General features: G+C 40.2%; 15 non-coding genes across 15 annotated transcripts; 10 read left to right on the plus strand and 5 right to left on the minus strand.

The window, feature by feature from the left end:
• Positions 1 to 31: 31 nt before the first annotated feature.
• LOC130660137 (U1 spliceosomal RNA) lies at positions 32 to 196 on the plus strand. The gene has a single exon (XR_008987337.1). It is a non-coding gene; the product is annotated as a U1 spliceosomal RNA (small nuclear RNA).
• Positions 197 to 524: 328 nt separating this feature from the next.
• On the minus strand, positions 525 to 643 carry LOC130658174 (5S ribosomal RNA). The gene has a single exon (XR_008985391.1). It is a non-coding gene; the product is annotated as a 5S ribosomal RNA (ribosomal RNA).
• A 4468-nt stretch (positions 644 to 5111) lies between these two features.
• Trnar-acg (transfer RNA arginine (anticodon ACG)) lies at positions 5112 to 5184 on the plus strand. The gene has a single exon. It is a non-coding gene; the product is annotated as a tRNA-Arg (tRNA).
• A 322-nt stretch (positions 5185 to 5506) lies between these two features.
• LOC130661183 (U2 spliceosomal RNA) lies at positions 5507 to 5698 on the plus strand. Its single transcript, XR_008988377.1, has one exon. It is a non-coding gene; the product is annotated as a U2 spliceosomal RNA (small nuclear RNA).
• A 185-nt stretch (positions 5699 to 5883) lies between these two features.
• On the plus strand, positions 5884 to 6048 carry LOC130660138 (U1 spliceosomal RNA). The gene has a single exon (XR_008987339.1). It is a non-coding gene; the product is annotated as a U1 spliceosomal RNA (small nuclear RNA).
• Positions 6049 to 6376: 328 nt separating this feature from the next.
• LOC130658175 (5S ribosomal RNA) lies at positions 6377 to 6495 on the minus strand. The gene has a single exon (XR_008985392.1). It is a non-coding gene; the product is annotated as a 5S ribosomal RNA (ribosomal RNA).
• Positions 6496 to 11407: 4912 nt separating this feature from the next.
• On the plus strand, positions 11408 to 11599 carry LOC130661184 (U2 spliceosomal RNA). The gene has a single exon (XR_008988378.1). It is a non-coding gene; the product is annotated as a U2 spliceosomal RNA (small nuclear RNA).
• Positions 11600 to 11784: 185 nt separating this feature from the next.
• On the plus strand, positions 11785 to 11949 carry LOC130660140 (U1 spliceosomal RNA). The gene has a single exon (XR_008987341.1). It is a non-coding gene; the product is annotated as a U1 spliceosomal RNA (small nuclear RNA).
• A 350-nt stretch (positions 11950 to 12299) lies between these two features.
• Positions 12300 to 12418, minus strand: LOC130658177 (5S ribosomal RNA). The gene has a single exon (XR_008985393.1). It is a non-coding gene; the product is annotated as a 5S ribosomal RNA (ribosomal RNA).
• Positions 12419 to 17283: 4865 nt separating this feature from the next.
• On the plus strand, positions 17284 to 17475 carry LOC130661187 (U2 spliceosomal RNA). The gene has a single exon (XR_008988380.1). It is a non-coding gene; the product is annotated as a U2 spliceosomal RNA (small nuclear RNA).
• A 185-nt stretch (positions 17476 to 17660) lies between these two features.
• Positions 17661 to 17825, plus strand: LOC130660141 (U1 spliceosomal RNA). Its single transcript, XR_008987342.1, has one exon. It is a non-coding gene; the product is annotated as a U1 spliceosomal RNA (small nuclear RNA).
• Positions 17826 to 18175: 350 nt separating this feature from the next.
• LOC130658178 (5S ribosomal RNA) lies at positions 18176 to 18294 on the minus strand. Its single transcript, XR_008985394.1, has one exon. It is a non-coding gene; the product is annotated as a 5S ribosomal RNA (ribosomal RNA).
• A 4859-nt stretch (positions 18295 to 23153) lies between these two features.
• LOC130661188 (U2 spliceosomal RNA) lies at positions 23154 to 23345 on the plus strand. The gene has a single exon (XR_008988381.1). It is a non-coding gene; the product is annotated as a U2 spliceosomal RNA (small nuclear RNA).
• A 185-nt stretch (positions 23346 to 23530) lies between these two features.
• LOC130660142 (U1 spliceosomal RNA) lies at positions 23531 to 23695 on the plus strand. Its single transcript, XR_008987343.1, has one exon. It is a non-coding gene; the product is annotated as a U1 spliceosomal RNA (small nuclear RNA).
• Positions 23696 to 24045: 350 nt separating this feature from the next.
• On the minus strand, positions 24046 to 24164 carry LOC130658180 (5S ribosomal RNA). The gene has a single exon (XR_008985396.1). It is a non-coding gene; the product is annotated as a 5S ribosomal RNA (ribosomal RNA).
• Between the last annotated feature and the right edge of the window lie 2322 nt (positions 24165 to 26486).

Raw genomic sequence — 26486 nt, forward strand, 5'->3', positions numbered from 1 at the left:
GTACCCTCATGCTACGGTGCAGTTCCAACTCATACTTACCTGACGGGGAAGTAAAGACTGATCAATGAGGGTTTTCTTCCAGAGTGAGGCTCTTGCATTGCACTACGCTTGGGCTGACCTCTGCGATTACTGCAAACGTCAGTAACTCGACCGTACAATTTCTGGTAGTGGGGGCCTGCGTCCGCGCTCGCCCCCTCCTTAAGTCAAAATGAATGAGCTTAGAAAAGTTGCGCGGCCAAATGTCGGTGGTGACTTAAACGCTAAGGTAAAACCTCGCTTGGCTGTTACGAAACGTGATTGCGATATAAGTCCTCGGAAGGCGGCGGAATTTTATTTTATTTGCCATTCCGTCAGGGTTATTGGATGATCGGCAATAGATCGAGTTTGTATGCATTTGAAAGCTCTTTTTTCTCGTACTATCACCTGAAAATGTCGTAGGAAAATGTCATAGGAAACACTTTCAACAACCGCCACGTTCCTTAATTGTTATAACAAGAAATATATCACAGCAAATGAAAATGAAAAGCCTACGACACCGGGAGTTCCCAGGCGGTCCCCCATCCAAGTACTATCCCGGCCCGACGATGCTTAACTTCCGTGATCAGACGAGAACGGGTGTGTTCATCGTGGTATGGCCGTAGACATTAGTAGGTGCAAATACGTGCAATTTATTTTGACGTTGTGATCAAATTTTTTTATTTAATTTCTTTGAGTTACTTAGGACAAGGCGTATGCATGGATTATCTATTAGACTTTAAGGTTATAGTTTTGTGAAAAAAACAATGTTTTTTTAAAGATGTGTGGCTATAAAAATAGCCGTTGTTTTCTGAGTGTAGCGGTTTACTTCTTCTGTCCTTTGTCGTTCTTCTTTGGGAGTAAGACAGCTTGAATGTTTGGCAAAACACCACCAGCTGCAATGGTTACACCGCTCAAAAGTTTGTTTAATTCTTCATCATTACGAACAGCCAATTGTAAATGTCTTGGAATAATCCTAGCTTTTTTGTTGTCTCTTGCTGCGTTACCAGCCAACTCCAATATCTCAGCAGATAAATATTCCAAGACGGCTGCTAAGTAAACTGGTGCTCCAGATCCAATTCGGTTAGCATAGTGCCCTCTACGAAGGAATCTATGCACTCTACCGACTGGAAATTGAAGTCCAGCTCTTGAGGATCTTGTCTTGGCTTTAGCCTTAGCTTTTCCACCTTTTCCACGTCCAGACATAACTGCGATTTGATTTGTAAGTTAATACAAAAACGTACGAATATTTAACGTAAGTGTTAACGAAATAAACTTTACTCGTTTTTTCATCATAAAAATAGGATCGAAATCATGTTTTTTTAACCAATCATAATTAAGTATTAAACAAAAGATTTTTTTTTTAACCAATTAAATTGCGTATCGGCGTTTTCGGATCGAATTCGATCCGATTTTTTTACTTATAAACAAAAAGTTTTGACTTGCAGTTTAATGCTTATTTACAAGTTAAGTAGCAAAAATTTTTAACCATGTCTGACGCAGCAGCTAAAGGAGGAAAACAGGCACCTAAAGTAGCCAAGAAAGGTGAAAAAAGAGCCGGCAAAAAAGGAGGAAAGATTGGTGGAACTGGTGAAAAGAAACGCAAGAGAAAGAGAAAGGAAAGTTATGCTATTTACATCTACAATGTTTTGAAACAAGTTCACCCAGATGTCGGAGTTTCAAGCAAAGCTATGAGCATCATGAACTCATTTGTCAACGACATCTTTGAGCGCATTGCTTCCGAAGCTTCGCGTTTGGCTCTTCAAAACAAAAAGTCGACCATCTCTTCTCGTGAAATTCAAACCGCAGTACGTCTTCTCTTGCCTGGAGAACTTGCAAAACACGCAGTCAGTGAAGGAACAAAAGCCGTCACAAAATACACAAGCAGCAAGTAAACCAACGTCTACCAAACACAAACGGTCTTTTTTAAGACCACACATCTTTAAAAAAACATTTACTTGGCGTCACTACAAGTTAACCGAAGTTAATAAAACTTCTAAATAATGTGCTTAAGAACACTAGCCTACATTTAAAATACTTCCCCATGTGTGTGTGGATTAGCTTCACTTTTCATACGTATTATTAGCTGTACTTGCAGAAAAGACAAGTACATTGATCCATGTTATTGCTTACATTTAACTTAACCCAGCTTTTCACGGAAACACTCCCAGGCAAATTAACCCTACAAAGTATTTCTAAATTTTTTTTGTGTCATATATGACATAGTATCGTATAGCAATAAATGTAACTGTGACAAGACTTTACACATTGTGTAATTTGGAAGCGTGCACAAAGTAATGTTTTAAAAGATTTGTGGCTATAAAAATAGCCGTTTTTGTTGAGCAATGACAACGCTTAACCTCCGAATCCGTAAAGAGTTCTTCCTTGACGTTTTAAGGCATAAACAACATCCATAGCGGTAACGGTCTTGCGTTTAGCGTGCTCTGTGTAGGTTACAGCATCACGAATAACATTCTCTAAGAAAACCTTCAGTACACCTCTGGTTTCCTCATAGATAAGGCCAGAGATACGTTTGACACCACCTCGTCGAGCAAGACGCCGAATAGCAGGTTTTGTGATTCCCTGAATGTTATCACGAAGAATTTTTCGGTGACGTTTAGCACCTCCTTTTCCCAATCCTTTACCTCCTTTTCCGCGTCCAGACATATTGATATAGTTGCGTACAGAACGAGTACAAAAACAACGTTTGAGTTAACAGAATTCAGACAGCTTTAAAAAGAGGCCATAAAATTACCTACTGCTCGTGGAAACACCCTAATTAACCAATAGAGTTGCGTCATTACAAAATGTTCCGAACATTTTGTACATTTTTTTAAGTAAAACTGTAGTTTTTTTAAAAATTCGTGGTCTTAATGTTTCAGTAAGGCAATAAATTTGGCATCGTTGGAATTCGCCAAACCTTCTGCTACTTACTAAAAAAAAAAAAAGTCAAAAGCTTTTGTGTATCAGAAGATACAGCCGTTTTCCCGTAGCCAAAAAACACAGATTTTATAAAAATGTTAAAGTAATGAGCGTAATGTCATTATGCAGCCAATCAGAAATTACTTTCTTAGCACCAATCAAATGGTTTGTTTTGAACCTTAGCTGTCAATCAATATGAGAAATAAAACTTTGGCGCGATAGTGCATTTTAGACCGTCTTGTGTATCCGTACTACATCGACTTCTTAAAATATGGCTCGTACAAAGCAAACTGCACGTAAATCTACTGGAGGAAAGGCTCCACGAAAACAACTCGCCACTAAAGCTGCGAGGAAAAGCGCACCAGCTACTGGAGGAGTGAAAAAACCACATCGTTACAGACCTGGTACAGTTGCTCTCAGAGAAATCAGAAGATACCAGAAGTCAACCGAGCTCTTGATCCGCAAGTTGCCTTTCCAGCGTCTTGTGCGAGAAATTGCTCAGGACTTCAAAACAGATCTGCGATTCCAGAGCACAGCCGTTATGGCTCTGCAAGAGGCTTCTGAAGCGTACCTTGTTGGCTTGTTCGAGGATACTAACTTGTGTGCCATTCACGCAAAACGAGTTACAATCATGCCTAAAGACATCCAGTTGGCAAGAAGAATTCGTGGGGAACGTGCCTAAGCATCTTACCAAACAAAAAACGGCTATTTTTATAGCCACACATCCATAAAAAATATTACGGCTAGCTTTTTATATCAAACTTTGTCCTGCTTTCTGTTTAAATTTTATGCTACATAAAAATTTTATGCTACATAAAGTTTGACAATGTTAAAAATATGAAGGGCAAGAAAAGTAAAAGCAAGAAAATAAGAAATTTAAAAACGAAAATACTTAAACTTAGGGAATCTAATCTTAAATTTACTCTTTTTTAACTGTTTAAGTGACTTAAACAAGTTTAACTTTGTACCAAGATAATGTTTTTTTGTAAATGTGTGGCTATAAAAATAGCCGTTTGTTAATGTAATAGCCAGATACACACAAATTATTTTTTTGCGGTCTTCTTTGCTGCCTTTTTGGGAGTCTTTTTGACCTTCTTTGCTGCAGGTTTTTTAGCAACAGGCTTCTTTGTGGGTTTCTTAGCTGCTGGTTTCTTAGCCGAGGCTTTCTTTGTGGCAGGCTTCTTTGCTGCTTTCTTTGGCGTGCTCTTCTTTGCTGGCTTCTTTTTTGGTGTACTTTTCTTTGCAGTAGGCTTCTTTGCCGTTGGCTTTTTTGCTGCGGCCTTTTTCTTAGGTTTTTCTTTTTTTACCTGACCTAGCTTGAATGATCCAGAAGCACCAGTGCCTTTAGTTTGAATCAAATCGCCTGATGTTACTCCTCGTTTAAGAGCCATTTTCAGATGATGATCTGAGTTTTCAGCAACTTTGTAATTTGCATGAATATATTTTGTAATAGCTTGGCGAGATGAACCACCGCGTTCCTTTAGGGTAGCGATAGCAGCCTTGATCATGTCCACATATTTAGGGTGATCAGCTGTCTTCTTTGCAGCAGGTTTCTTCTTGGGTGCGATTTTCTTTGGAGAAGCTGCTTCACTCATTTTTAATGTTTTCTTACAACAATCCAACGATAAACGATGCTTGTTATCACAGTAGAAGTATACTAAACATTACCGTGTAAATGAGATATAATTTAAGACGGTGCGAAGTATGCGGACGTAAAAGTACCACTCCCGGGAATTGATTTGGCGCGAAAACAGAAATGTGTGTTTCTGTACATCGTATAATGTCCGTTTTGGGTGCCGCGACTATGCGAAAGCATGTTAATTTTTATTTGTAGTACGACGCAATAGTCTGCAAGAGAAGCTGCTGGAGTTTGAGGTCTTCAGCATTACATCTAGTCTGTTAATTTGGGCTTCTTCCGCGCTCGTGTTAGGATTTTCATAAAGCGTTCTTTGGTTTGCGTTGCGTATGTCGGCCTACATCATCGACACGGCCTGTTTCCGGCTATTAGGAGCAATTCATATATTGGGCACTGCGTTTCGACTTTTTTATTAGACCACAGTAAAAAAATTCACTCACAGAAGTCCCTTTCTTTCATGGCTACAAACACGAAGAATTCTGTCGTAAGTAAAACGAATGCGCAAGCCAAAATGACGATGGGGCGAAGTCATAAGCATGGCCCTGTGGCCCAATGGATAAGGCATCTGACTACGAATCAGGGGATTCCAGGTTCGACTCCTGGCAGGGTCGCACTGTCGCATTTCGGCTGCATGGTCTACTGTGTAACGCGCGCGCACGTTCTGGCGTAATGCGTTGATAAACGGAATGTACGCAGACATATTGGAAAGTAATATCACGCACTTAGTATCGTCGCCTTTGTTAGCATTCATGTAAGTTACCATCCACTCGCTACAGTCGCTCTCCATCCTACGGCTAAATCAACAGCCGTGATTTTTACTATGTCGCCGTCCATCCGTACGCGGTGACAGTTGTAAGCTTTACAGTAACGTGACATGCTCCACAAGCAGTTACGGTGTGTGGACGATGCCTATCATGGCAACGCTTGTTCTTTATCGCTTCTCGGCCTAATGGCTAAGATCAAGTGTAGTATCTGTTCTTATCAGTTTAATATCTGGTAGGCCATTCTCTGAATGGTCAGTATATTAATCTGATTTTTGGCCTTGGGTCATGGAGGTGGATTCATTCACGCCGTGACCACGGGTTGCCTTGGTGTTGCACTATTACCGATGGCGGCCCACATAAGCAATAAAAGAATAATAGCAGTCCTCTTTCCGACGGCACTCTGCATAGTCTACGGCGGGAACAAAACGCGTACACTGGGGGAGAATACAGCCTATGCCCCGCGACACGGCAGTTTATAACACACTCAAGCCACAAGCATTAACAAACTTTGAAGGGTACCCTCATGCTACGGTGCAGTTCCAACTCATACTTACCTGACGGGGAAGTAAAGACTGATCAATGAGGGTTTTCTTCCAGAGTGAGGCTCTTGCATTGCACTACGCTTGGGCTGACCTCTGCGATTACTGCAAACGTCAGTAACTCGACCGTACAATTTCTGGTAGTGGGGGCCTGCGTCCGCGCTCGCCCCCTCCTTAAGTCAAAATGAATGAGCTTAGAAAAGTTGCGCGGCCAAATGTCGGTGGTGACTTAAACGCTAAGGTAAAACCTCGCTTGGCTGTTACGAAACGTGATTGCGATATAAGTCCTCGGAAGGCGGCGGAATTTTATTTTATTTGCCATTCCGTCAGGGTTATTGGATGATCGGCAATAGATCGAGTTTGTATGCATTTGAAAGCTCTTTTTTCTCGTACTATCACCTGAAAATGTCGTAGGAAAATGTCATAGGAAACACTTTCAACAACCGCCACGTTCCTTAATTGTTATAACAAGAAATATATCACAGCAAATGAAAATGAAAAGCCTACGACACCGGGAGTTCCCAGGCGGTCCCCCATCCAAGTACTATCCCGGCCCGACGATGCTTAACTTCCGTGATCAGACGAGAACGGGTGTGTTCATCGTGGTATGGCCGTAGACATTAGTAGGTGCAAATACGTGCAATTTATTTTGACGTTGTGATCAAATTTTTTTATTTAATTTCTTTGAGTTACTTAGGACAAGGCGTATGCATGGATTATCTATTAGACTTTAAGGTTATAGTTTTGTGTGAAAAAAACAATGTTTTTTTAAAGATGTGTGGCTATAAAAATAGCCGTTGTTTTCTGAGTGTAGCGGTTTACTTCTTCTGTCCTTTGTCGTTCTTCTTTGGGAGTAAGACAGCTTGAATGTTTGGCAAAACACCACCAGCTGCAATGGTTACACCGCTCAAAAGTTTGTTTAATTCTTCATCATTACGAACAGCCAATTGTAAATGTCTTGGAATAATCCTAGCTTTTTTGTTGTCTCTTGCTGCGTTACCAGCCAACTCCAATATCTCAGCAGATAAATATTCCAAGACGGCTGCTAAGTAAACTGGTGCTCCAGATCCAATTCGGTTAGCATAGTGCCCTCTACGAAGGAATCTATGCACTCTACCGACTGGAAATTGAAGTCCAGCTCTTGAGGATCTTGTCTTGGCTTTAGCCTTAGCTTTTCCACCTTTTCCACGTCCAGACATAACTGCGATTTGATTTGTAAGTTAATACAAAAACGTACGAATATTTAACGTAAGTGTTAACGAAATAAACTTTACTCGTTTTTTCATCATAAAAATAGGATCGAAATCATGTTTTTTTAACCAATCATAATTAAGTATTAAACAAAAGATTTTTTTTTTAACCAATTAAATTGCGTATCGGCGTTTTCGGATCGAATTCGATCCGATTTTTTTACTTATAAACAAAAAGTTTTGACTTGCAGTTTAATGCTTATTTACAAGTTAAGTAGCAAAAATTTTTAACCATGTCTGACGCAGCAGCTAAAGGAGGAAAACAGGCACCTAAAGTAGCCAAGAAAGGTGAAAAAAGAGCCGGCAAAAAAGGAGGAAAGATTGGTGGAACTGGTGAAAAGAAACGCAAGAGAAAGAGAAAGGAAAGTTATGCTATTTACATCTACAATGTTTTGAAACAAGTTCACCCAGATGTCGGAGTTTCAAGCAAAGCTATGAGCATCATGAACTCATTTGTCAACGACATCTTTGAGCGCATTGCTTCCGAAGCTTCGCGTTTGGCTCTTCAAAACAAAAAGTCGACCATCTCTTCTCGTGAAATTCAAACCGCAGTACGTCTTCTCTTGCCTGGAGAACTTGCAAAACACGCAGTCAGTGAAGGAACAAAAGCCGTCACAAAATACACAAGCAGCAAGTAAACCAACGTCTACCAAACACAAACGGTCTTTTTTAAGACCACACATCTTTAAAAAAACATTTACTTGGCGTCACTACAAGTTAACCGAAGTTAATAAAACTTCTAAATAATGTGCTTAAGAACACTAGCCTACATTTAAAATACTTCCCCATGTGTGTGTGGATTAGCTTCACTTTTCATACGTATTATTAGCTGTACTTGCAGAAAAGACAAGTACATTGATCCATGTTATTGCTTACATTTAACTTAACCCAGCTTTTCACGGAAACACTCCCAGGCAAATTAACCCTACAAAGTATTTCTAAATTTTTTTTGTGTCATATATGACATAGTATCGTATAGCAATAAATGTAACTGTGACAAGACTTTACACATTGTGTAATTTGGAAGCGTGCACAAAGTAATGTTTTAAAAGATTTGTGGCTATAAAAATAGCCGTTTTTGTTGAGCAATGACAACGCTTAACCTCCGAATCCGTAAAGAGTTCTTCCTTGACGTTTTAAGGCATAAACAACATCCATAGCGGTAACGGTCTTGCGTTTAGCGTGCTCTGTGTAGGTTACAGCATCACGAATAACATTCTCTAAGAAAACCTTCAGTACACCTCTGGTTTCCTCATAGATAAGGCCAGAGATACGTTTGACACCACCTCGTCGAGCAAGACGCCGAATAGCAGGTTTTGTGATTCCCTGAATGTTATCACGAAGAATTTTTCGGTGACGTTTAGCACCTCCTTTTCCCAATCCTTTACCTCCTTTTCCGCGTCCAGACATATTGATATAGTTGCGTACAGAACGAGTACAAAAACAACGTTTGAGTTAACAGAATTCAGACAGCTTTAAAAAGAGGCCATAAAATTACCTACTGCTCGTGGAAACACCCTAATTAACCAATAGAGTTGCGTCATTACAAAATGTTCCGAACATTTTGTACATTTTTTTAAGTAAAACTGTAGTTTTTTTAAAAATTCGTGGTCTTAATGTTTCAGTAAGGCAATAAATTTGGCATCGTTGGAATTCGCCAAACCTTCTGCTACTTACTAAAAAAAAAAAAAGTCAAAAGCTTTTGTGTATCAGAAGATACAGCCGTTTTCCCGTAGCCAAAAAACACAGATTTTATAAAAATGTTAAAGTAATGAGCGTAATGTCATTATGCAGCCAATCAGAAATTACTTTCTTAGCACCAATCAAATGGTTTGTTTTGAACCTTAGCTGTCAATCAATATGAGAAATAAAACTTTGGCGCGATAGTGCATTTTAGACCGTCTTGTGTATCCGTACTACATCGACTTCTTAAAATATGGCTCGTACAAAGCAAACTGCACGTAAATCTACTGGAGGAAAGGCTCCACGAAAACAACTCGCCACTAAAGCTGCGAGGAAAAGCGCACCAGCTACTGGAGGAGTGAAAAAACCACATCGTTACAGACCTGGTACAGTTGCTCTCAGAGAAATCAGAAGATACCAGAAGTCAACCGAGCTCTTGATCCGCAAGTTGCCTTTCCAGCGTCTTGTGCGAGAAATTGCTCAGGACTTCAAAACAGATCTGCGATTCCAGAGCACAGCCGTTATGGCTCTGCAAGAGGCTTCTGAAGCGTACCTTGTTGGCTTGTTCGAGGATACTAACTTGTGTGCCATTCACGCAAAACGAGTTACAATCATGCCTAAAGACATCCAGTTGGCAAGAAGAATTCGTGGGGAACGTGCCTAAGCATCTTACCAAACAAAAAACGGCTATTTCGTGGGGAACGTGCCTAAGCATCTTACCAAACAAAAAACGGCTATTTTTATAGCCACACATCCATAAAAAATATTACGGCTAGCTTTTTATATCAAACTTTGTTCTGCTTTCTGTTTAAATTTTATGCTACATAAAAATTTTATGCTACATAAAGTTTGACAATGTTAAAAATATGAAGGGCAAGAAAAGTAAAAGCAAGAAAATAAGAAATTTAAAAACGAAAATACTTAAACTTAGGGAATCTAATCTTAAAATTACTCTTTTTTAACTGTTTAAGTGACTTAAACAAGTTTAACTTTGTACCAAGATAATGTTTTTTTGTAAATGTGTGGCTATAAAAATAGCCGTTTGTTAATGTAATAGCCAGATACACACAAATTATTTTTTTGCGGTCTTCTTTGCTGCCTTTTTGGGAGTCTTTTTGACCTTCTTTGCTGCAGGTTTTTTAGCAACAGGCTTCTTTGTGGGTTTCTTAGCTGCTGGTTTCTTAGCCGAGGCTTTCTTTGTGGCAGGCTTCTTTGCTGCTTTCTTTGGCGTGCTCTTCTTTGCTGGCTTCTTTTTTGGTGTACTTTTCTTTGCAGTAGGCTTCTTTGCCGTTGGCTTTTTTGCTGCGGCCTTTTTCTTAGGTTTTTCTTTTTTTACCTGACCTAGCTTGAATGATCCAGAAGCACCAGTGCCTTTAGTTTGAATCAAATCGCCTGATGTTACTCCTCGTTTAAGAGCCATTTTCAGATGATGATCTGAGTTTTCAGCAACTTTGTAATTTGCATGAATATATTTTGTAATAGCTTGGCGAGATGAACCACCGCGTTCCTTTAGGGTAGCGATAGCAGCCTTGATCATGTCCACATATTTAGGGTGATCAGCTGTCTTCTTTGCAGCAGGTTTCTTCTTGGGTGCGATTTTCTTTGGAGAAGCTGCTTCACTCATTTTTAATGTTTTCTTACAACAATCCAACGATAAACGATGCTTGTTATCACAGTAGAAGTATACTAAACATTACCGTGTAAATGAGATATAATTTAAGACGGTGCGAAGTATGCGGACGTAAAAGTACCACTCCCGGGAATTGATTTGGCGCGAAAACAGAAATGTGTGTTTCTGTACATCGTATAATGTCCGTTTTGGGAGCCGCGACTATGCGAAAGCATGTTAATTTTTATTTGTAGCACGACGCAATAGTCTGAAAGAGAAGCTGCTGGAGTTTGAGGTCTTCAGCATTACATCTACTCTGTTAATTTGGGCTTCTTCCGCGCCCGTGTTAGGATTTTCATAAAGCGTTCTTTGGTTTGCGTTGCGTATGTCGGCCTACATCATCGACACGGCCTGTTTCCGGCTATTAGGAGCAATTCATATATTGGGCACTGCGTTTCGACTTTTTTATTAGACCACAGTAAAAAAATTCACTCACAGAAGTCCCTTTCTTTCATGGCTACAAACACGAAGAATTCTGTCGTAAGTAAAACGAATGCGCAAGCCAAAATAACGATGGGGCGAAGTCATAAGCATCGCCCTGTGGCCCAATGGATAAGGCATCTGACTACGAATCAGGGGATTCCAGGTTCGACTCCTGGCAGGGTCGCACTGTCCCATTTCGGCTGCATGGTCTACTGTGTAACGCGCGCGCACGTTCTGGCGTAATGCGTTGATAAACGGAATGTACGCAGTCATATTGGAAAGTAATATCACGCACTTAGTATCGTCGCCTTTGTTAGCATTCATGTAAGTTACCATCCACTCGCTACAGTCGCTCTCCATCCTACGGCTAAATCAACAGCCGTGATTTTTACTATGTCGCCGTCCATCCGTACGCGGTGACAGTTGTAAGCTTTACAGTAACGTGACATGCTCCACAAGCAGTTACGGTGTGTGGACGATGCCTATCATGGCAACGCTTGTTCTTTATCGCTTCTCGGCCTAATGGCTAAGATCAAGTGTAGTATCTGTTCTTATCAGTTTAATATCTGGTAGGCCATTCTCTGAATGGTCAGTATATTAATCTGATTTTTGGCCTTGGGTCATGGAGGTGGATTCATTCACGCCGTGACCACGGGTTGCCTTGGTGTTGCACTATTACCGATGGCGGCCCACATAAGCAATAAAAGAATAATAGCAGTCCTCTTTCCGACGGCACTCTGCATAGTCTACGGCGGGAACAAAACGCGTACACTGGGGGAGAATACAGCCTATGCCCCGCGACACGGCAGTTTATAACACACTCAAGCCACAAGCATTAACAAACTTTGAAGGGTACCCTCATGCTACGGTGCAGTTCCAACTCATACTTACCTGACGGGGAAGTAAAGACTGATCAATGAGGGTTTTCTTCCAGAGTGAGGCTCTTGCATTGCACTACGCTTGGGCTGACCTCTGCGATTACTGCAAACGTCAGTAACTCGACCGTACAATTTCTGGTAGTGGGGGCCTGCGTCCGCGCTCGCCCCCTCCTTAAGTCAAAATGAATGAGCTTAGAAAAGTTGCGCGGCCAAATGTCGGTGGTGACTTAAACGCTAAGGTAAAACCTCGCTTGGCTGTTACGAAACGTGATTGCGATATAAGTCCTCGGAAGGCGGCGGAATTTTATTTTATTTGCCATTCCGTCAGGGTTATTGGATGATCGGCAATAGATCGAGTTTGTATGCATTTGAAAGCTCTTTTTTCTCGTACTATCACCTGAAAATGTCGTAGGAAAATGTCATAGGAAACACTTTCAACAACCGCCACGTTCCTTAATTGTTATAACAAGAAATATATCACAGCACCATTGAAATGAAAAGGCAACAAATGAAAATGAAAAGCCTACGACACCGGGAGTTCCCAGGCGGTCCCCCATCCAAGTACTATCCCGGCCCGACGATGCTTAACTTCCGTGATCAGACGAGAACGGGTGTGTTCATCGTGGTATGGCCGTAGACATTAGTAGGGGCAAATACGTGCAATTTATTTTGACGTTGTGATCAAATTTTTTTATTTAATTTCTTTGAGTTACTTAGGACAAGGCGTATGCATGGATTATCTATTAGACTTTAAGGTTATAGTTTTGTGAAAAAAACAATGTTTTTTTAAAGATGTGTGGCTATAAAAATAGCCGTTGTTTTCTGAGTGTAGCGGTTTACTTCTTCTGTCCTTTGTCGTTCTTCTTTGGGAGTAAGACAGCTTGAATGTTTGGCAAAACACCACCAGCTGCAATGGTTACACCGCTCAAAAGTTTGTTTAATTCTTCATCATTACGAACAGCCAATTGTAAATGTCTTGGAATAATCCTAGCTTTTTTGTTGTCTCTTGCTGCGTTACCAGCCAACTCCAATATCTCAGCAGATAAATATTCCAAGACGGCTGCTAAGTAAACTGGTGCTCCAGATCCAATTCGGTTAGCATAGTGCCCTCTACGAAGGAATCTATGCACTCTACCGACTGGAAATTGAAGTCCAGCTCTTGAGGATCTTGTCTTGGCTTTAGCCTTAGCTTTTCCACCTTTTCCACGTCCAGACATAACTGCGATTTGATTTGTAAGTTAATACAAAAACGTACGAATATTTAACGTAAGTGTTAACGAAATAAACTTTACTCGTTTTTTCATCATAAAAATAGGATCGAAATCATGTTTTTTTAACCAATCATAATTAAGTATTAAACAAAAGATTTTTTTTTTAACCAATTAAATTGCGTATCGGCGTTTTCGGATCGAATTCGATCCGATTTTTTTACTTATAAACAAAAAGTTTTGACTTGCAGTTTAATGCTTATTTACAAGTTAAGTAGCAAAAATTTTTAACCATGTCTGACGCAGCAGCTAAAGGAGGAAAACAGGCACCTAAAGTAGCCAAGAAAGGTGAAAAAAGAGCCGGCAAAAAAGGAGGAAAGATTGGTGGAACTGGTGAAAAGAAACGCAAGAGAAAGAGAAAGGAAAGTTATGCTATTTACATCTACAATGTTTTGAAACAAGTTCACCCAGATGTCGGAGTTTCAAGCAAAGCTATGAGCATCATGAACTCATTTGTCAACGACATCTTTGAGCGCATTGCTTCCGAAGCTTCGCGTTTGGCTCTTCAAAACAAAAAGTCGACCATCTCTTCTCGTGAAATTCAAACCGCAGTACGTCTTCTCTTGCCTGGAGAACTTGCAAAACACGCAGTCAGTGAAGGAACAAAAGCCGTCACAAAATACACAAGCAGCAAGTAAACCAACGTCTACCAAACACAAACGGTCTTTTTTAAGACCACACATCTTTAAAAAAACATTTACTTGGCGTCACTACAAGTTAACCGAAGTTAATAAAACTTCTAAATAATGTGCTTAAGAACACTAGCCTACATTTAAAATACTTCCCCATGTGTGTGTGTGGATTAGCTTCACTTTTCATACGTATTATTAGCTGTACTTGCAGAAAAGACAAGTACATTGATCCATGTTATTGCTTACATTTAACTTAACCCAGCTTTTCACGGAAACACTCCCAGGCAAATTAACCCTACAAAGTATTTCTAAATTTTTTTTGTGTCATATATGACATAGTATCGTATAGCAATAAATGTAACTGTGACAAGACTTTACACATTGTGTAATTTGGAAGCGTGCACAAAGTAATGTTTTAAAAGATTTGTGGCTATAAAAATAGCCGTTTTTGTTGAGCAATGACAACGCTTAACCTCCGAATCCGTAAAGAGTTCTTCCTTGACGTTTTAAGGCATAAACAACATCCATAGCGGTAACGGTCTTGCGTTTAGCGTGCTCTGTGTAGGTTACAGCATCACGAATAACATTCTCTAAGAAAACCTTCAGTACACCTCTGGTTTCCTCATAGATAAGGCCAGAGATACGTTTGACACCACCTCGTCGAGCAAGACGTCGAATAGCAGGTTTTGTGATTCCCTGAATGTTATCACGAAGAATTTTTCGGTGACGTTTAGCACCTCCTTTTCCCAATCCTTTACCTCCTTTTCCGCGTCCAGACATATTGATATAGTTGCGTACAGAACGAGTACAAAAACAACGTTTGAGTTAACAGAATTCAGACAGCTTTAAAAAGAGGCCATAAAATTACCTACTGCTCGTGGAAACACCCTAATTAACCAATAGAGTTGCGTCATTACAAAATGTTCCGAACATTTTGTACATTTTTTTAAGTAAAACTGTAGTTTTTTTAAAAATTCGTGGTCTTAATGTTTCAGTAAGGCAATAAATTTGGCATCGTTGGAATTCGCCAAACCTTCTGCTACTTACTAAAAAAAAAAAAAGTCAAAAGCTTTTGTGTATCAGAAGATACAGCCGTTTTCCCGTAGCCAAAAAACACAGATTTTATAAAAATGTTAAAGTAATGAGCGTAATGTCATTATGCAGCCAATCAGAAATTACTTTCTTAGCACCAATCAAATGGTTTGTTTTGAACCTTAGCTGTCAATCAATATGAGAAATAAAACTTTGGCGCGATAGTGCATTTTAGACCGTCTTGTGTATCCGTACTACATCGACTTCTTAAAATATGGCTCGTACAAAGCAAACTGCACGTAAATCTACTGGAGGAAAGGCTCCACGAAAACAACTCGCCACTAAAGCTGCGAGGAAAAGCGCACCAGCTACTGGAGGAGTGAAAAAACCACATCGTTACAGACCTGGTACAGTTGCTCTCAGAGAAATCAGAAGATACCAGAAGTCAACCGAGCTCTTGATCCGCAAGTTGCCTTTCCAGCGTCTTGTGCGAGAAATTGCTCAGGACTTCAAAACAGATCTGCGATTCCAGAGCACAGCCGTTATGGCTCTGCAAGAGGCTTCTGAAGCGTACCTTGTTGGCTTGTTCGAGGATACTAACTTGTGTGCCATTCACGCAAAACGAGTTACAATCATGCCTAAAGACATCCAGTTGGCAAGAAGAATTCGTGGGGAACGTGCCTAAGCATCTTACCAAACAAAAAACGGCTATTTTTATAGCCACACATCCATAAAAAATATTACGGCTAGCTTTTTATATCAAACTTTGTTCTGCTTTCTGTTTAAATTTTATGCTACATAAAAATTTTATGCTACATAAAGTTTGACAATGTTAAAAATATGAAGGGCAAGAAAAGTAAAAGCAAGAAAATAAGAAATTTAAAAACGAAAATACTTAAACTTAGGGAATCTAATCTTAAAATTACTCTTTTTTAACTGTTTAAGTGACTTAAACAAGTTTAACTTTGTACCAAGATAATGTTTTTTTGTAAATGTGTGGCTATAAAAATAGCCGTTTGTTAATGTAATAGCCAGATACACACAAATTATTTTTTTGCGGTCTTCTTTGCTGCCTTTTTGGGAGTCTTTTTGACCTTCTTTGCTGCAGGTTTTTTAGCAACAGGCTTCTTTGTGGGTTTCTTAGCTGCTGGTTTCTTAGCCGAGGCTTTCTTTGTGGCAGGCTTCTTTGCTGCTTTCTTTGGCGTGCTCTTCTTTGCTGGCTTCTTTTTTGGTGTACTTTTCTTTGCAGTAGGCTTCTTTGCCGTTGGCTTTTTTGCTGCGGCCTTTTTCTTAGGTTTTTCTTTTTTTACCTGACCTAGCTTGAATGATCCAGAAGCACCAGTGCCTTTAGTTTGAATCAAATCGCCTGATGTTACTCCTCGTTTAAGAGCCATTTTCAGATGATGATCTGAGTTTTCAGCAACTTTGTAATTTGCATGAATATATTTTGTAATAGCTTGGCGAGATGAACCACCGCGTTCCTTTAGGGTAGCGATAGCAGCCTTGATCATGTCCACATATTTAGGGTGATCAGCTGTCTTCTTTGCAGCAGGTTTCTTCTTGGGTGCGATTTTCTTTGGAGAAGCTGCTTCACTCATTTTTAATGTTTTCTTACAACAATCCAACGATAAACGATGCTTGTTATCACAGTAGAAGTATACTAAACATTACCGTGTAAATGAGATATAATTTAAGACGGTGCGAAGTATGCGGACGTAAAAGTACCACTCCCGGGAATTGATTTGGCGCGAAAACAGAAATGTGTGTTTCTGTACATCGTATAATGTCCGTTTTGGGAGCCGCGACTATGCGAAAGCATGTTAATTTTTATTTGTAGCACGACGCAATAGTCTGAAAGAGAAGCTGCTGGAGTTTGAGGTCTTCAGCATTACATCTACTCTGTTAATTTGGGCTTCTTCCGCGCCCGTGTTAGGATTTTCATAAAGCGTTCTTTGGTTTGCGTTGCGTATGTCGGCCTACATCATCGACACGGCCTGTTTCCGGCTATTAGGAGCAATTCATATATTGGGCACTGCGTTTCGACTTTTTTATTAGACCACAGTAAAAAAATTCACTCACAGAAGTCCCTTTCTTTCATGGCTACAAACACGAAGAATTCTGTCGTAAGTAAAACGAATGCGCAAGCCAAAATAACGATGGGGCGAAGTCATAAGCATCGCCCTGTGGCCCAATGGATAAGGCATCTGACTACGAATCAGGGGATTCCAGGTTCGACTCCTGGCAGGGTCGCACTGTCGCATTTCGGCTGCATGGTCTACTGTGTAACGCGCGCGCACGTTCTGGCGTAATGCGTTGATAAACGGAATGTACGCAGTCATATTGGAAAGTAATATCACGCACTTAGTATCGTCGCCTTTGTTAGCATTCATGTAAGTTACCATCCACTCGCTACAGTCGCTCTCCATCCTACGGCTAAATCAACAGCCGTGATTTTTACTATGTCGCCGTCCATCCGTACGCGGTGACAGTTGTAAGCTTTACAGTAACGTGACATGCTCCACAAGCAGTTACGGTGTGTGGACGATGCCTATCATGGCAACGCTTGTTCTTTATCGCTTCTCGGCCTAATGGCTAAGATCAAGTGTAGTATCTGTTCTTATCAGTTTAATATCTGGTAGGCCATTCTCTGAATGGTCAGTATATTAATCTGATTTTTGGCCTTGGGTCATGGAGGTGGATTCATTCACGCCGTGACCACGGGTTGCCTTGGTGTTGCACTATTACCGATGGCGGCCCACATAAGCAATAAAAGAATAATAGCAGTCCTCTTTCCGACGGCACTCTGCATAGTCTACGGCGGGAACAAAACGCGTACACTGGGGGAGAATACAGCCTATGCCCCGCGACACGGCAGTTTATAACACACTCAAGCCACAAGCATTAACAAACTTTGAAGGGTACCCTCATGCTACGGTGCAGTTCCAACTCATACTTACCTGACGGGGAAGTAAAGACTGATCAATGAGGGTTTTCTTCCAGAGTGAGGCTCTTGCATTGCACTACGCTTGGGCTGACCTCTGCGATTACTGCAAACGTCAGTAACTCGACCGTACAATTTCTGGTAGTGGGGGCCTGCGTCCGCGCTCGCCCCCTCCTTAAGTCAAAATGAATGAGCTTAGAAAAGTTGCGCGGCCAAATGTCGGTGGTGACTTAAACGCTAAGGTAAAACCTCGCTTGGCTGTTACGAAACGTGATTGCGATATAAGTCCTCGGAAGGCGGCGGAATTTTATTTTATTTGCCATTCCGTCAGGGTTATTGGATGATCGGCAATAGATCGAGTTTGTATGCATTTGAAAGCTCTTTTTTCTCGTACTATCACCTGAAAATGTCGTAGGAAAATGTCATAGGAAACACTTTCAACAACCGCCACGTTCCTTAATTGTTATAACAAGAAATATATCACAGCACCATTGAAATGAAAAGGCAACAAATGAAAATGAAAAGCCTACGACACCGGGAGTTCCCAGGCGGTCCCCCATCCAAGTACTATCCCGGCCCGACGATGCTTAACTTCCGTGATCAGACGAGAACGGGTGTGTTCATCGTGGTATGGCCGTAGACATTAGTAGGGGCAAATACGTGCAATTTATTTTGACGTTGTGATCAAATTTTTTTATTTAATTTCTTTGAGTTACTTAGGACAAGGCGTATGCATGGATTATCTATTAGACTTTAAGGTTATAGTTTTGTGAAAAAAACAATGTTTTTTTAAAGATGTGTGGCTATAAAAATAGCCGTTGTTTTCTGAGTGTAGCGGTTTACTTCTTCTGTCCTTTGTCGTTCTTCTTTGGGAGTAAGACAGCTTGAATGTTTGGCAAAACACCACCAGCTGCAATGGTTACACCGCTCAAAAGTTTGTTTAATTCTTCATCATTACGAACAGCCAATTGTAAATGTCTTGGAATAATCCTAGCTTTTTTGTTGTCTCTTGCTGCGTTACCAGCCAACTCCAATATCTCAGCAGATAAATATTCCAAGACGGCTGCTAAGTAAACTGGTGCTCCAGATCCAATTCGGTTAGCATAGTGCCCTCTACGAAGGAATCTATGCACTCTACCGACTGGAAATTGAAGTCCAGCTCTTGAGGATCTTGTCTTGGCTTTAGCCTTAGCTTTTCCACCTTTTCCACGTCCAGACATAACTGCGATTTGATTTGTAAGTTAATACAAAAACGTACGAATATTTAACGTAAGTGTTAACGAAATAAACTTTACTCGTTTTTTCATCATAAAAATAGGATCGAAATCATGTTTTTTTAACCAATCATAATTAAGTATTAAACAAAAGATTTTTTTTTTAACCAATTAAATTGCGTATCGGCGTTTTCGGATCGAATTCGATCCGATTTTTTTACTTATAAACAAAAAGTTTTGACTTGCAGTTTAATGCTTATTTACAAGTTAAGTAGCAAAAATTTTTAACCATGTCTGACGCAGCAGCTAAAGGAGGAAAACAGGCACCTAAAGTAGCCAAGAAAGGTGAAAAAAGAGCCGGCAAAAAAGGAGGAAAGATTGGTGGAACTGGTGAAAAGAAACGCAAGAGAAAGAGAAAGGAAAGTTATGCTATTTACATCTACAATGTTTTGAAACAAGTTCACCCAGATGTCGGAGTTTCAAGCAAAGCTATGAGCATCATGAACTCATTTGTCAACGACATCTTTGAGCGCATTGCTTCCGAAGCTTCGCGTTTGGCTCTTCAAAACAAAAAGTCGACCATCTCTTCTCGTGAAATTCAAACCGCAGTACGTCTTCTCTTGCCTGGAGAACTTGCAAAACACGCAGTCAGTGAAGGAACAAAAGCCGTCACAAAATACACAAGCAGCAAGTAAACCAACGTCTACCAAACACAAACGGTCTTTTTTAAGACCACACATCTTTAAAAAAACATTTACTTGGCGTCACTACAAGTTAACCGAAGTTAATAAAACTTCTAAATAATGTGCTTAAGAACACTAGCCTACATTTAAAATACTTCCCCATGTGTGGATTAGCTTCACTTTTCATACGTATTATTAGCTGTACTTGCAGAAAAGACAAGTACATTGATCCATGTTATTGCTTACATTTAACTTAACCCAGCTTTTCACGGAAACACTCCCAGGCAAATTAACCCTACAAAGTATTTCTAAATTTTTTTTGTGTCATATATGACATAGTATCGTATAGCAATAAATGTAACTGTGACAAGACTTTACACATTGTGTAATTTGGAAGCGTGCACAAAGTAATGTTTTAAAAGATTTGTGGCTATAAAAATAGCCGTTTTTGTTGAGCAATGACAACGCTTAACCTCCGAATCCGTAAAGAGTTCTTCCTTGACGTTTTAAGGCATAAACAACATCCATAGCGGTAACGGTCTTGCGTTTAGCGTGCTCTGTGTAGGTTACAGCATCACGAATAACATTCTCTAAGAAAACCTTCAGTACACCTCTGGTTTCCTCATAGATAAGGCCAGAGATACGTTTGACACCACCTCGTCGAGCAAGACGTCGAATAGCAGGTTTTGTGATTCCCTGAATGTTATCACGAAGAATTTTTCGGTGACGTTTAGCACCTCCTTTTCCCAATCCTTTACCTCCTTTTCCGCGTCCAGACATATTGATATAGTTGCGTACAGAACGAGTACAAAAACAACGTTTGAGTTAACAGAATTCAGACAGCTTTAAAAAGAGGCCATAAAATTACCTACTGCTCGTGGAAACACCCTAATTAACCAATAGAGTTGCGTCATTACAAAATGTTCCGAACATTTTGTACATTTTTTTAAGTAAAACTGTAGTTTTTTTAAAAATTCGTGGTCTTAATGTTTCAGTAAGGCAATAAATTTGGCATCGTTGGAATTCGCCAAACCTTCTGCTACTTACTAAAAAAAAAAAAAGTCAAAAGCTTTTGTGTATCAGAAGATACAGCCGTTTTCCCGTAGCCAAAAAACACAGATTTTATAAAAATGTTAAAGTAATGAGCGTAATGTCATTATGCAGCCAATCAGAAATTACTTTCTTAGCACCAATCAAATGGTTTGTTTTGAACCTTAGCTGTCAATCAATATGAGAAATAAAACTTTGGCGCGATAGTGCATTTTAGACCGTCTTGTGTATCCGTACTACATCGACTTCTTAAAATATGGCTCGTACAAAGCAAACTGCACGTAAATCTACTGGAGGAAAGGCTCCACGAAAACAACTCGCCACTAAAGCTGCGAGGAAAAGCGCACCAGCTACTGGAGGAGTGAAAAAACCACATCGTTACAGACCTGGTACAGTTGCTCTCAGAGAAATCAGAAGATACCAGAAGTCAACCGAGCTCTTGATCCGCAAGTTGCCTTTCCAGCGTCTTGTGCGAGAAATTGCTCAGGACTTTAAAACAGATCTGCGATTCCAGAGCACAGCCGTTATGGCTCTGCAAGAGGCTTCTGAAGCGTACCTTGTTGGCTTGTTCGAGGATACTAACTTGTGTGCCATTCACGCAAAACGAGTTACAATCATGCCTAAAGACATCCAGTTGGCAAGAAGAATTCGTGGGGAACGTGCCTAAGCATCTTACCAAACAAAAAACGGCTATTTTTATAGCCACACATCCATAAAAAATATTACGGCTAGCTTTTTATATCAAACTTTGTTCTGCTTTCTGTTTAAATTTTATGCTACATAAAAATTTTATGCTACATAAAGTTTGACAATGTTAAAAATATGAAGGGCAAGAAAAGTAAAAGCAAGAAAATAAGAAATTTAAAAACGAAAATACTTAAACTTAGGGAATCTAATCTTAAAATTACTCTTTTTTAACTGTTTAAGTGACTTAAACAAGTTTAACTTTGTACCAAGATAATGTTTTTTTGTAAATGTGTGGCTATAAAAATAGCCGTTTGTTAATGTAATAGCCAGATACACACAAATTATTTTTTTGCGGTCTTCTTTGCTGCCTTTTTGGGAGTCTTTTTGACCTTCTTTGCTGCAGGTTTTTTAGCAACAGGCTTCTTTGTGGGTTTCTTAGCTGCTGGTTTCTTAGCCGAGGCTTTCTTTGTGGCAGGCTTCTTTGCTGCTTTCTTTGGCGTGCTCTTCTTTGCTGGCTTCTTTTTTGGTGTACTTTTCTTTGCAGTAGGCTTCTTTGCCGTTGGCTTTTTTGCTGCGGCCTTTTTCTTAGGTTTTTCTTTTTTTACCTGACCTAGCTTGAATGATCCAGAAGCACCAGTGCCTTTAGTTTGAATCAAATCGCCTGATGTTACTCCTCGTTTAAGAGCCATTTTCAGATGATGATCTGAGTTTTCAGCAACTTTGTAATTTGCATGAATATATTTTGTAATAGCTTGGCGAGATGAACCACCGCGTTCCTTTAGGGTAGCGATAGCAGCCTTGATCATGTCCACATATTTAGGGTGATCAGCTGTCTTCTTTGCAGCAGGTTTCTTCTTGGGTGCGATTTTCTTTGGAGAAGCTGCTTCACTCATTTTTAATGTTTTCTTACAACAATCCAACGATAAACGATGCTTGTTATCACAGTAGAAGTATACTAAACATTACCGTGTAAATGAGATATAATTTAAGACGGTGCGAAGTATGCGGACGTAAAAGTACCACTCCCGGGAATTGATTTGGCGCGAAAACAGAAATGTGTGTTTCTGTACATCGTATAATGTCCGTTTTGGGAGCCGCGACTATGCGAAAGCATGTTAATTTTTATTTGTAGCACGACGCAATAGTCTGAAAGAGAAGCTGCTGGAGTTTGAGGTCTTCAGCATTACATCTACTCTGTTAATTTGGGCTTCTTCCGCGCCCGTGTTAGGATTTTCATAAAGCGTTCTTTGGTTTGCGTTGCGTATGTCGGCCTACATCATCGACACGGCCTGTTTCCGGCTATTAGGAGCAATTCATATATTGGGCACTGCGTTTCGACTTTTTTATTAGACCACAGTAAAAAAATTCACTCACAGAAGTCCCTTTCTTTCATGGCTACAAACACGAAGAATTCTGTCGTAAGTAAAACGAATGCGCAAGCCAAAATAACGATGGGGCGAAGTCATAAGCATCGCCCTGTGGCCCAATGGATAAGGCATCTGACTACGAATCAGGGGATTCCAGGTTCGACTCCTGGCAGGGTCGCACTGTCGCATTTCGGCTGCATGGTCTACTGTGTAACGCGCGCGCACGTTCTGGCGTAATGCGTTGATAAACGGAATGTACGCAGTCATATTGGAAAGTAATATCACGCACTTAGTATCGTCGCCTTTGTTAGCATTCATGTAAGTTACCATCCACTCGCTACAGTCGCTCTCCATCCTACGGCTAAATCAACAGCCGTGATTTTTACTATGTCGCCGTCCATCCGTACGCGGTGACAGTTGTAAGCTTTACAGTAACGTGACATGCTCCACAAGCAGTTACGGTGTGTGGACGATGCCTATCATGGCAACGCTTGTTCTTTATCGCTTCTCGGCCTAATGGCTAAGATCAAGTGTAGTATCTGTTCTTATCAGTTTAATATCTGGTAGGCCATTCTCTGAATGGTCAGTATATTAATCTGATTTTTGGCCTTGGGTCATGGAGGTGGATTCATTCACGCCGTGACCACGGGTTGCCTTGGTGTTGCACTATTACCGATGGCGGCCCACATAAGCAATAAAAGAATAATAGCAGTCCTCTTTCCGACGGCACTCTGCATAGTCTACGGCGGGAACAAAACGCGTACACTGGGGGAGAATACAGCCTATGCCCCGCGACACGGCAGTTTATAACACACTCAAGCCACAAGCATTAACAAACTTTGAAGGGTACCCTCATGCTACGGTGCAGTTCCAACTCATACTTACCTGACGGGGAAGTAAAGACTGATCAATGAGGGTTTTCTTCCAGAGTGAGGCTCTTGCATTGCACTACGCTTGGGCTGACCTCTGCGATTACTGCAAACGTCAGTAACTCGACCGTACAATTTCTGGTAGTGGGGGCCTGCGTCCGCGCTCGCCCCCTCCTTAAGTCAAAATGAATGAGCTTAGAAAAGTTGCGCGGCCAAATGTCGGTGGTGACTTAAACGCTAAGGTAAAACCTCGCTTGGCTGTTACGAAACGTGATTGCGATATAAGTCCTCGGAAGGCGGCGGAATTTTATTTTATTTGCCATTCCGTCAGGGTTATTGGATGATCGGCAATAGATCGAGTTTGTATGCATTTGAAAGCTCTTTTTTCTCGTACTATCACCTGAAAATGTCGTAGGAAAATGTCATAGGAAACACTTTCAACAACCGCCACGTTCCTTAATTGTTATAACAAGAAATATATCACAGCACCATTGAAATGAAAAGGCAACAAATGAAAATGAAAAGCCTACGACACCGGGAGTTCCCAGGCGGTCCCCCATCCAAGTACTATCCCGGCCCGACGATGCTTAACTTCCGTGATCAGACGAGAACGGGTGTGTTCATCGTGGTATGGCCGTAGACATTAGTAGGGGCAAATACGTGCAATTTATTTTGACGTTGTGATCAAATTTTTTTATTTAATTTCTTTGAGTTACTTAGGACAAGGCGTATGCATGGATTATCTATTAGACTTTAAGGTTATAGTTTTGTGAAAAAAACAATGTTTTTTTAAAGATGTGTGGCTATAAAAATAGCCGTTGTTTTCTGAGTGTAGCGGTTTACTTCTTCTGTCCTTTGTCGTTCTTCTTTGGGAGTAAGACAGCTTGAATGTTTGGCAAAACACCACCAGCTGCAATGGTTACACCGCTCAAAAGTTTGTTTAATTCTTCATCATTACGAACAGCCAATTGTAAATGTCTTGGAATAATCCTAGCTTTTTTGTTGTCTCTTGCTGCGTTACCAGCCAACTCCAATATCTCAGCAGATAAATATTCCAAGACGGCTGCTAAGTAAACTGGTGCTCCAGATCCAATTCGGTTAGCATAGTGCCCTCTACGAAGGAATCTATGCACTCTACCGACTGGAAATTGAAGTCCAGCTCTTGAGGATCTTGTCTTGGCTTTAGCCTTAGCTTTTCCACCTTTTCCACGTCCAGACATAACTGCGATTTGATTTGTAAGTTAATACAAAAACGTACGAATATTTAACGTAAGTGTTAACGAAATAAACTTTACTCGTTTTTTCATCATAAAAATAGGATCGAAATCATGTTTTTTTAACCAATCATAATTAAGTATTAAACAAAAGATTTTTTTTTTAACCAATTAAATTGCGTATCGGCGTTTTCGGATCGAATTCGATCCGATTTTTTTACTTATAAACAAAAAGTTTTGACTTGCAGTTTAATGCTTATTTACAAGTTAAGTAGCAAAAATTTTTAACCATGTCTGACGCAGCAGCTAAAGGAGGAAAACAGGCACCTAAAGTAGCCAAGAAAGGTGAAAAAAGAGCCGGCAAAAAAGGAGGAAAGATTGGTGGAACTGGTGAAAAGAAACGCAAGAGAAAGAGAAAGGAAAGTTATGCTATTTACATCTACAATGTTTTGAAACAAGTTCACCCAGATGTCGGAGTTTCAAGCAAAGCTATGAGCATCATGAACTCATTTGTCAACGACATCTTTGAGCGCATTGCTTCCGAAGCTTCGCGTTTGGCTCTTCAAAACAAAAAGTCGACCATCTCTTCTCGTGAAATTCAAACCGCAGTACGTCTTCTCTTGCCTGGAGAACTTGCAAAACACGCAGTCAGTGAAGGAACAAAAGCCGTCACAAAATACACAAGCAGCAAGTAAACCAACGTCTACCAAACACAAACGGTCTTTTTTAAGACCACACATCTTTAAAAAAACATTTACTTGGCGTCACTACAAGTTAACCGAAGTTAATAAAACTTCTAAATAATGTGCTTAAGAACACTAGCCTACATTTAAAATACTTCCCCATGTGTGTGTGTGGATTAGCTTCACTTTTCATACGTATTATTAGCTGTACTTGCAGAAAAGACAAGTACATTGATCCATGTTATTGCTTACATTTAACTTAACCCAGCTTTTCACGGAAACACTCCCAGGCAAATTAACCCTACAAAGTATTTCTAAATTTTTTTTGTGTCATATATGACATAGTATCGTATAGCAATAAATGTAACTGTGACAAGACTTTACACATTGTGTAATTTGGAAGCGTGCACAAAGTAATGTTTTAAAAGATTTGTGGCTATAAAAATAGCCGTTTTTGTTGAGCAATGACAACGCTTAACCTCCGAATCCGTAAAGAGTTCTTCCTTGACGTTTTAAGGCATAAACAACATCCATAGCGGTAACGGTCTTGCGTTTAGCGTGCTCTGTGTAGGTTACAGCATCACGAATAACATTCTCTAAGAAAACCTTCAGTACACCTCTGGTTTCCTCATAGATAAGGCCAGAGATACGTTTGACACCACCTCGTCGAGCAAGACGTCGAATAGCAGGTTTTGTGATTCCCTGAATGTTATCACGAAGAATTTTTCGGTGACGTTTAGCACCTCCTTTTCCCAATCCTTTACCTCCTTTTCCGCGTCCAGACATATTGATATAGTTGCGTACAGAACGAGTACAAAAACAACGTTTGAGTTAACAGAATTCAGACAGCTTTAAAAAGAGGCCATAAAATTACCTACTGCTCGTGGAAACACCCTAATTAACCAATAGAGTTGCGTCATTACAAAATGTTCCGAACATTTTGTACATTTTTTTAAGTAAAACTGTAGTTTTTTTAAAAATTCGTGGTCTTAATGTTTCAGTAAGGCAATAAATTTGGCATCGTTGGAATTCGCCAAACCTTCTGCTACTTACTAAAAAAAAAAAAA

This window comes from Hydractinia symbiolongicarpus, chromosome 9 (assembly GCF_029227915.1).
Source record: "Hydractinia symbiolongicarpus strain clone_291-10 chromosome 9, HSymV2.1, whole genome shotgun sequence".
NCBI classification, from domain to species: Eukaryota; Metazoa; Cnidaria; class Hydrozoa; order Anthoathecata; family Hydractiniidae; genus Hydractinia; species Hydractinia symbiolongicarpus.